General features: G+C 42.8%; 1 pseudogene; it reads right to left on the bottom strand.

Annotated features, from left to right (window-relative positions):
• Nucleotides 1–2,066: 2,066 nt before the first annotated feature.
• On the bottom strand, nucleotides 2,067–8,838 carry LOC127443564 (cytosol aminopeptidase-like; annotated as a pseudogene).

The following is an 8,838-nucleotide window of genomic DNA, read 5'->3' as shown; positions in this document are numbered from 1 at the left end:
TGTGAACCACTTTTCCCTTTGAGGATGCCCCAAAATGTTTTAAGTTTTGGAAACTTTTGGGACATTTAGTAATACTAGCTAGGTCATGAACACACACACGCAGGCATGGTGTGAGAGGCTTTCATTCCAGTAAACTGTTCTGTGTTTTGTTTAAATGAGTGGGTGTACAGGCCCAGCTGACACAACACTGAATATTCCGAGATAAGGCAACCCTTCTCTCCTTCCTTCATTCACTTACACAATGCCATCTAGTGGAGTACAGAGCTACTCATTCAGTAAATGAGTCATTCCTACTACTATGCAATACATTTCATGTCCTCTTCATATACACTCACTGAAAACTTTATTAGGAATACCTGTACACCTCCTTATTCATGCGATTATCTAATCAGCCAATCGTGTGGCAGCAGTGTAATGCATAAAATCAGATATGGGTCACATCAACCATCAGAATGGGGAACAAATTTGATCTCAGTGATTTGGACCGCAGCACGATTGTTGGTGCCAGACGGGCTGGTTTGAGTGTTTCTGTAACTGCTGATCTCCTGGGATTTTCATGCACAACAGTCTCTAGAGTTTACTCAGAATGGTGCCAGAAACAAAAAACATCCAGTGAGCAGCAGTTCTGTGGACGGAAACATCTTGTTGATAAGAGAGGCCAACGGACAATGGCCAGACTGGTTCGAGCTGACAGAAAGGCTACAGTAGCTCAGATAACCACTCTGTACAATTGCAGTGACCAGAATAGCATCTCAAAATGCACGTCGAACCTGTGCTACAACAGAAGAATACCACGTCGGACACTATATTAACACCATAGTGTTCCTAATACAATGCTCAGAAAGTTTGTTAATATATTGTATATAAAATTGAACTCATAACTTTAAAAGATGGAAATCATATAATTGCAATAATTTCATTTTGGGCTGAGCGGATTTTGCCATGTCACCGAATGATATGGTGCTTCAGCACTGCAGACACAAAATGTGTGTGAATCTGGCCTATACTGTGACTTGAAGAAATAGAAGGAAGAGTGAATGTGGACATTATCATTTTAATGTTTTCTACAAAACTTTACAAGACTGCACCAAGAGGGTTTCCATTCAATCTCAATAAGGAAAATATTACTTTAAAAATGAACTAAACAGAAAGGAGCAATTACCAAAATATCTTTCATTTGTATAAATACTTCAACCATTATCTTTCATGTAATAAATACATTTAGACAATCATTCAATTATGACAACACACCAGTTTTTCACTGTGACATTTTTTACACTTCAGGGCTAAAGATTTTATCGCTCTTGTAAAGTGTATTTATTCATCCTTGTACACAATTTCAAGTGCACTTATTGGTACCAGGTCATGTCATTATACAAATATGCAAGGTTCCCTGAACCCTGAGCAATTTCAATATTACAAAACCATTTTAAAGAGCAGTACACTTAACAAGTATACTGGTCTTTTATTTTTAGTTTATTTATTTTTATTTTTTATTTTTATTTTTTCATAGTTACGATGTATCTAGTATTCAACTGCTCCAATTAAATCTTAACATTGTCAGCAGTTTCCAGTGCATATTGTTTTTTTCCCCCTTACATGTAATAGTGGCACTGAAGTTCCTCTGGAACATAATGGGATAGTTCACTCAAAAATGTACTCACCCTCATATTGTTCCAAACCTGTATGATTTACAAAAATAGTTAGAATGTTAGGCTCAGTCACCATTCATTGCATGCAATGAAAGTGAATGGTGACTGAGGCTAATATTCTGCCTAACACCTCCTTTTGTGTTTCACGGATGTCATATGGTTTGGAACAACATGAGGGTGTGTAAATGATGACAGAATTTTCATTTTTGGGTAAACTATCCCTCTAAACATTTTGAAAATGACTTTTTCCACCCTTTTACTGTGCTGATCACTTGTTGGTAATTGTCAGTCTTATTTCAGAAGCATATATATTTATAACCCACAGGCTATCATCCTGAACATTGATCCTCATGGAAACATGTCTGTTCTTTTTCGGCTACAGTACTGAGGCAGTTAGGTCACAAAGAGGTCATATTAGGGTTCAGAGACCAAGCCAGTAGCAAACTCCACCAAAGTACGTGTAGGTCTTCCAGACATTCCTTTCCGCAGGTACGGCACTTCGTCCTTATTGGTCATGACCCTGGCGATGTCAAGATGAGCCTACTGATCAGCTGTCACAAACTCTCTTAGGAAGGCTGCAGCAGTGCAAGCACCTCCTGAGCTGTGAGGTCACATACCAGTTCAGTGTCATGGCAACCATAAACAAGCACAGTCACAACAGTGATTACATATCACAGAGACATCAATGGGAAGATGTTATACTGTAGGTTTTTAAATGGAGAATAAAGACCCCCAAACTAAATTCTGTTCCTGTGTTGATGCATTTCCTATTTAAACAGGAAGTTGGGGCAATATGTATCAAGCAGCGATGAGGTGAAAAGGTATTTTCAGTTTATTTGTTTGTTATATTTAAAGATTTAAGTGTTTAAGCACAAAGTACCCATTTCAAGTGATTTTCTTAAATAAAATGTGGACAATTCGACCAAACAAATTGGGCAAATTAGTTCAAAAAAAGGGTGACTTTAGCCAAAAGGTGAATAGAATACATCCCTGATCAGGAGCTTTTCTGTTTTTTTAAAGGCCAATAGCTTTAAGTTCAAATCTTGATCCACCAAAACCATAATCTGCTGCTCTAACATTCTAGTCAGAGGAGAGGGAGGGAGAATTTTGCCAAGCAAGTTAGTTAAACTCAACATGCTTAAAGCTAGCTACTGTACCTGAATAATAACAATTCCGGTTTAATGGCAAAGACATTTGAACGTAACTCTATGGCCCCTTGTGTAAAGTGATTTGTTACTGCCAGACCAATGCAAGAGCACACGTTAAAGGAATAGTTCACCCAAAAATTATTATTCTTTCATCATTTACACAACCTTATGTCGACTCAAACTCGTATGCCTTTTTTTTTTTTCAGCGGAGCACAAAAGAAGATATTTTGATAGAGATATGATGTCTGTTTGTCCATACAATGCAATGGAATGGTGACCAAAATTCCAAGCTCAAAAAATGACAAGGGCAGCAAAAAGGAAATCCACAAGACTCTGGGTGTTTAATCCATGTCTTCTGAAACAATCCAATCGGTTTTGGGTGAGAACAGACCAAAATGTAACTCCTTTTCACTATAAATCTTGACATCTCCAAGTCTCCTTGGCAATCATAATTTCAAGCTTGATTACACTTCCTAGTGCCATCTAGCGCTCTGTGCATGCGTCAAGCACTAGGAAGTGTAACTGAGCTTTGACCGTGCCTAGAGACTGCAATGGCAAGATGTACAGTAAAAGAGGAGTTACATTTTGGTCTGTTCTCACCCAAAACTGATTGGATCACTTCAGAAGACATTGATTAAACAGCCATACTGTATGGATTACCTTTATGCTGCCTTTATGTGCTTTTTGAAGCTGAAAATTTGGTCATCATTTACTTGCACTTTATGAACAAACAGACTAAAAAAAAAAAAAAATCTGTGTTCTGCGGAAGGAAGAAATTCATACGAATTTGAGAAAATATAATGGTAAATAAATATTGAGAAAATTATCATTTTGGATGAACTATTCTTAAGTATGTTCAACAGGACCATGTGTGCTCATGTAGTATGCTTTTGCCCATAGGAACACACTAGTATATAGCGGACCTCAAAGCTTCAGAGATTACATACAGAGATTTTGATTTCATAGTCTCTTTAAGAAAGTGAGTGAATAATTTTAAAAAGTTAAGTTGTGCTCAAGAATGTAAGAAATTGTGTGACAATTTGCTTGTGAGGGGGAATTTCAGATAGTGTTTGTGAAAGAGGCATGCATATGTACTGGCTGCATTTTCCAATGTTGTTCAGGTCTGCCAGTGCACTGTCTGTTATTTGTTTGATGTAGTGCTGAAACAGTGGCATCCTCCACACCCAGTCACCAGTAACAATGCTTGCCTGGGAACATACAAATAAGCTCTATTAATAATCTATTATTCAAGTTATTTTGATGAGATGTGTGTAACATCAGCTGCTCCGACAGCTAATCAGAATTAGTGAAGACTCCTGTAGCAGCAGAACCTAAGGCCACATCCATGGCACTTGTGAGAAGAATAAAAGACAGAGAGAAACCATAAATATAGGTGTATGAGTACTTGATAGCACAGCTGTAACAATGTAATTGATCAATGCAGCTAGTTTGTGTGTGTACCTGTAAGTGTAGCTGCATTGATTATTGCTTTGTGGCTGAAACTATGAGCGTAACACAGAGCATCAGCCAGAATCAGTTTGCTCACTGCATCAGTGTTGTCGACCTACCAGAGAAAAACAATCATCCAACCAATGTTCCCTCTCATTTTCATTGTCGCTTATTAAAACCTATTTTTTGGGCAGACCCGTTCAGTGTTCTCTGTGCCATTCTTTAAAAATAAACTTTATAAAAATAATCTAATGCAGAACAGTTCATTTCTTTCTTGGGCTATTTATCACAGATTTTGTAGACCTGCTCTTTGAGGGTGTTTCATTTTATAGAGTCGACTAAAATGCCAGGATGTTAGTTATTTACTATTGTTAATTTATGTTTGGAAAGTACAGAACTGTGCGAAAGTTTTAGGCACTTGTGAAAAATTTTGCATAGCAAGGATGTTTTCAAAAATAATGCCATAAATAGTTTTCATTTATCAATAAACATCATACAAAGTCCAGTAAACATAAAAAAAAGCTAAATCAATATTCGGTGTGACCACCTTTGCCTTAAAAACAGCACCAATTTAACCAGGTACACCTGGACACAGTTTTTCTTGGTTATTGGCAGATAGAATGTTCCAAGCTTCTTGAAGAATTTGCCACAGTTCTTTTATCTATTTAGTCTCAATTGCTTCTGTCTCTTCGTGTAATCCCAGACTGACTCAATGTTCAGTGGGGGCCATCTGTTGCAGGGCTCCCTGTTCTTCTATTCGAATCTATACTATTTGCAAAAGATTTTTGGGAGTCTGAAATGTATATCTCCTATTGACACACTTAAGTTTAAGATACAAATAACCATCTTAAGACAAATATTTTTGTAAAACATCTTATGTGCCTAAGACTTTTGCACAGTACTATTGTAATGATGAGTCAACGGAGTTAAGATCCATGTGCAGCTTTACTAACAATAAACATATTAATACAGATAGGCAGGGGTCAATCACCAGCAACAGTAATATCCAAGGTGATCCAGGGAGGTTGACAATAAACAGGCAAGGTGTCAGGGCAGGCAGCAGACAATCACAGGTTATATCCAGGTAAAAAGGTAGTAATAGTAGGCAGGCAGCAATGGGTCAAAACAGGGTGAACAGTCCAGGATCATACGCAGGTAATACAAAAAACTCAGACTTCACCATGACAGAGAGTGAGTGTGAGACTTAAATAGCTGAATAGGTTGGAAACAGGTGAATAGGTAATCATTGCCACGTACGGGGATTATGGGAAATGGAGTCCAGAGAGTTAACATCAATCCCCAGGTGATGGAGCCCTCTGGTAGTGAGTGGGAGGAACAACAAAGGCGGGATTCATGACAGAATCCCCCCCTACCCCCTGCGAGCAGATCCTGAAGCAAGGAGGCAGGCGACACCGGGGTCCAAAGAAACCAGGGCAGATCAGGTAGATGACCAGGGAACCAAGGGAGCCAGAGCAGACCAGGCAGACGGCCATGAGACCAGGGATACCAGAGCAGGTCAGGTGGACAGCCAGGAGACCAAGGGAGCCAGAGCAGACCAGGTGGATGGCCATGAGACCAGGGATACCAGAGCAGGTCAGGTGGACGGCCAGGAGTCCCAGGAGACCAGAGCAGATCAGGTGGACGACCAGGAGACCCAGAAGACCAGAGCGGATCAGGCGGATGGACATGAGACCAAGAGGACCAGAGCAGATCAGGCAGATGGCCATGAGATCCAGAAGACCAGAACAGATTAGGTGGACTACCAGGAGACCCAGAAGACCAGAGCGGTTTAGGCGGATAGCCATGAGACCCAGGAGGCCATCTCAGGGTAGGGCTGGATCAGAAGGCCTGGTTGATGACCACAGAGCTGAAACAGGGTCAGGAAGCCTGGGTGGTGACCCCAGACTGAGACTGGAGCCGTGGCAGGCTCGAAGGGGGAAGCCGTAGAAGGCGGAGCCATGGAAGGCTCAAGGGGCGAAGCTGTAGAAGGCGGAGCCATGGCAGGCTCGAGGGGCGAAGCCATAGAAAGCAGAGCCATGGTAGGCTCGAGACTAAGAGTCCAGGATGACTGGGAAATGACCTCAGTGGTCGCGAACATGAGCAGAGTCTCAGGAGTGACCTCTGTGGTCGTGGGAATGGACAGAGTCTCGGGAGCGACCTCTGTGGTCGTGGGCATGGACTAAGACTCGGGAACGACCTCTGTGGTCGTGGGCATGGACTGAGACTCGGGAACGACCTCTGTGGTCATGGGCATGGACTGAGACTCGGAGACAACCTCTGTGGTCATGAACATGGACATAGTCTCGGGAACGACCTCTGTGGTCGTGGACATGAGCAGAGACTCGGAAACGACCTCTATGGTCGTGAACACTGGTAGAGACTTGGAAACAACCTCTGTGGTCGTGAACACTGACAGAGACTTGGAAATGACCTCTGAGGTCGTGAACACTGGCAGACACTTGGAAACGACCTCTGTGGTCATGAACACTGGCAGAGACTCGGAAACGACCTCTGTGGTCGTGAACACTGGCAGAGACTTGGAAATGACCTCTGTGGTCGTGAACACTGGTAGAGACTTGGAAATGACCTCTGTGGTCATGAACACTGGCAGAGACTTGGAGATGAAAGCCTTTCCTCTCCTCCTCCTCCTCCAGACGCTCAAAGTAGGCAATGCAGGCTCTGGGGCGGATGAGGCTGGCAATGCTGTCTGTCCCTTCTGGAAGCCGGTGGATCAGCTGCTCCAGCACCACTTGGTCGACCACTCCCTCGACGTCCACCCACAGCCATTTCCGGCAGGCATCACAGAGCCACTGAGAAAAGGCAAATGGGTGACCGGCCCCTTCCATCTCCATCGAGCGGATCAGTTGACGGTATTGCTCTGGGCTCTGGCCGACCCGCTGCAGGATGGTCTTCTTCAGGTCACCGTTGACCAGTAGATTAGCCACCGGTAGTTGTTGTGCTGCAAGCTGGGCTTCCCCGGACAGCAGAGGGAGAGCGTCTTCCACCCCAGTCTTCAAAAGCATGGGTGGGCGCAGGGGGCTGCTGTTGTCTGGGGTCACTGCCGGGGCCTTCTCCTGGGTGAGGAGGCTCTGAATGTCCTGCCGGTCCTCTGCCTGAACTCTAGGGACCTAATGGAAGTGGCGTTCTTGATCCTGGCGGAGTTCAAGCAGAGCATGTTGGTGGGTGTGATGTAGGTTGGTGAGGGACTTGATGATGTCGGACAGCGGAAAGGACTCCATGGGGCGTGCAGCCTTCAAGTCAGATCGCGGGTTTTGGCACCAGTATAACAAGGAAGTACACCTGGAACTGGATTCTTCAAACACAGTTAGGGAACTTTTAATTGACCACTTCTCTGGTTTACAGCTTCACAATAACACATCAGCTTCACTCTAACTCATCAGCTTTACACTAACGCATCAGCTTCACGATAACACATCAGCTTCACAGAAAGGCTCTCGACCCAGTCTCTCTCTCTTGATCTGGTGCTAGCATGGTCCTTTTATGCCGCTCTCCCCAATCTCACTACTATTAGAGACAGGTGTTATTTATTTGGCTCAGGTGTATGCACCCTTACCACTCTCTCTCTCCCGACGGACGCTCGACCAAGCCCCCGCTGCCACAAGGACTTACATATTGATCTGTTTCTCACCCACACCTATCATATGGCTTCTGAAGACAATGATTTAACCACTGGAGTCATATGGATTACTTTTATGGTGCCTTTATGTGCTTTTGGACCTTCAAAGCTCTGGCCACCATTCACTTGACTTGTATGGACCTACAGAGCTGAGATATTCTTCTAAAAATCTTTGTTTGTGTTCAGCAGAAGAAAGAAAGTCATACTTTCATAGTTTAATTTTTGGACGCACTATTCCATTGACAGTGAAAAACAAAAAACACACACAACAACAGCACTTACTTGACACAGCTGCATGGATGCTTTCCTTACAGTTATCCCAGTTCTCTTTCCTACACACACCTGTGTCACTCTTACCAAGCCCACCACAACTACTCTAGGAAAGTCCTTAAAAAGTAAGACAATTCTGTTTTTACAATTGACATATATAAGAATCCTGTCATCAGGTTCATCTGAAGGGCAGCCAAGATCACGTAGAAGTCAGCTCACACCTGATGTAAACCATAAAAGATCCTGCTCTTGCCTTTCTTCAGAGGAGATCCAGATCTACAGAGCAGAGAGGAGAAAAGAAGCAGACATGCTCAGGAATGGTTAGCTTGAAGAGTAAATGGACGAGTCATTTAATAGAAGGGTGAAAATGTCAAATTAATGACTTACAACAAGAGCATTTCTGACAGTTTTCCTGAGAGTGACCAGTCAAACTCCGCTGCAGCCTCTGTGAAATGCATTCCATCATTGTCTAACTGTTTCTCATACATGCCTAGAACTAAGCCCTGAAAAAACCCACAAATAACCTGTTAGTCACCTGTAAACACAGTGAGACATTTCCATTTAGCTGTCAAGTTATGAAACTTATTTTTCTTGCAGTGGAAATGCTGTTAGAGTCCGAAAACAGCCGACCATTATGTTTTCGTACTGCAGAAAGCAACACTCTTCTAAACGGTATCAGCAT

Source organism: Myxocyprinus asiaticus, chromosome 7, assembly GCF_019703515.2.
Source record: "Myxocyprinus asiaticus isolate MX2 ecotype Aquarium Trade chromosome 7, UBuf_Myxa_2, whole genome shotgun sequence".
NCBI lineage: Eukaryota > Metazoa > Chordata > Actinopteri > Cypriniformes > Catostomidae > Myxocyprinus > Myxocyprinus asiaticus.
Note: the sequence above shows the minus strand (reverse complement) of the source record. Positions and strands in the feature narration are given on the sequence as shown.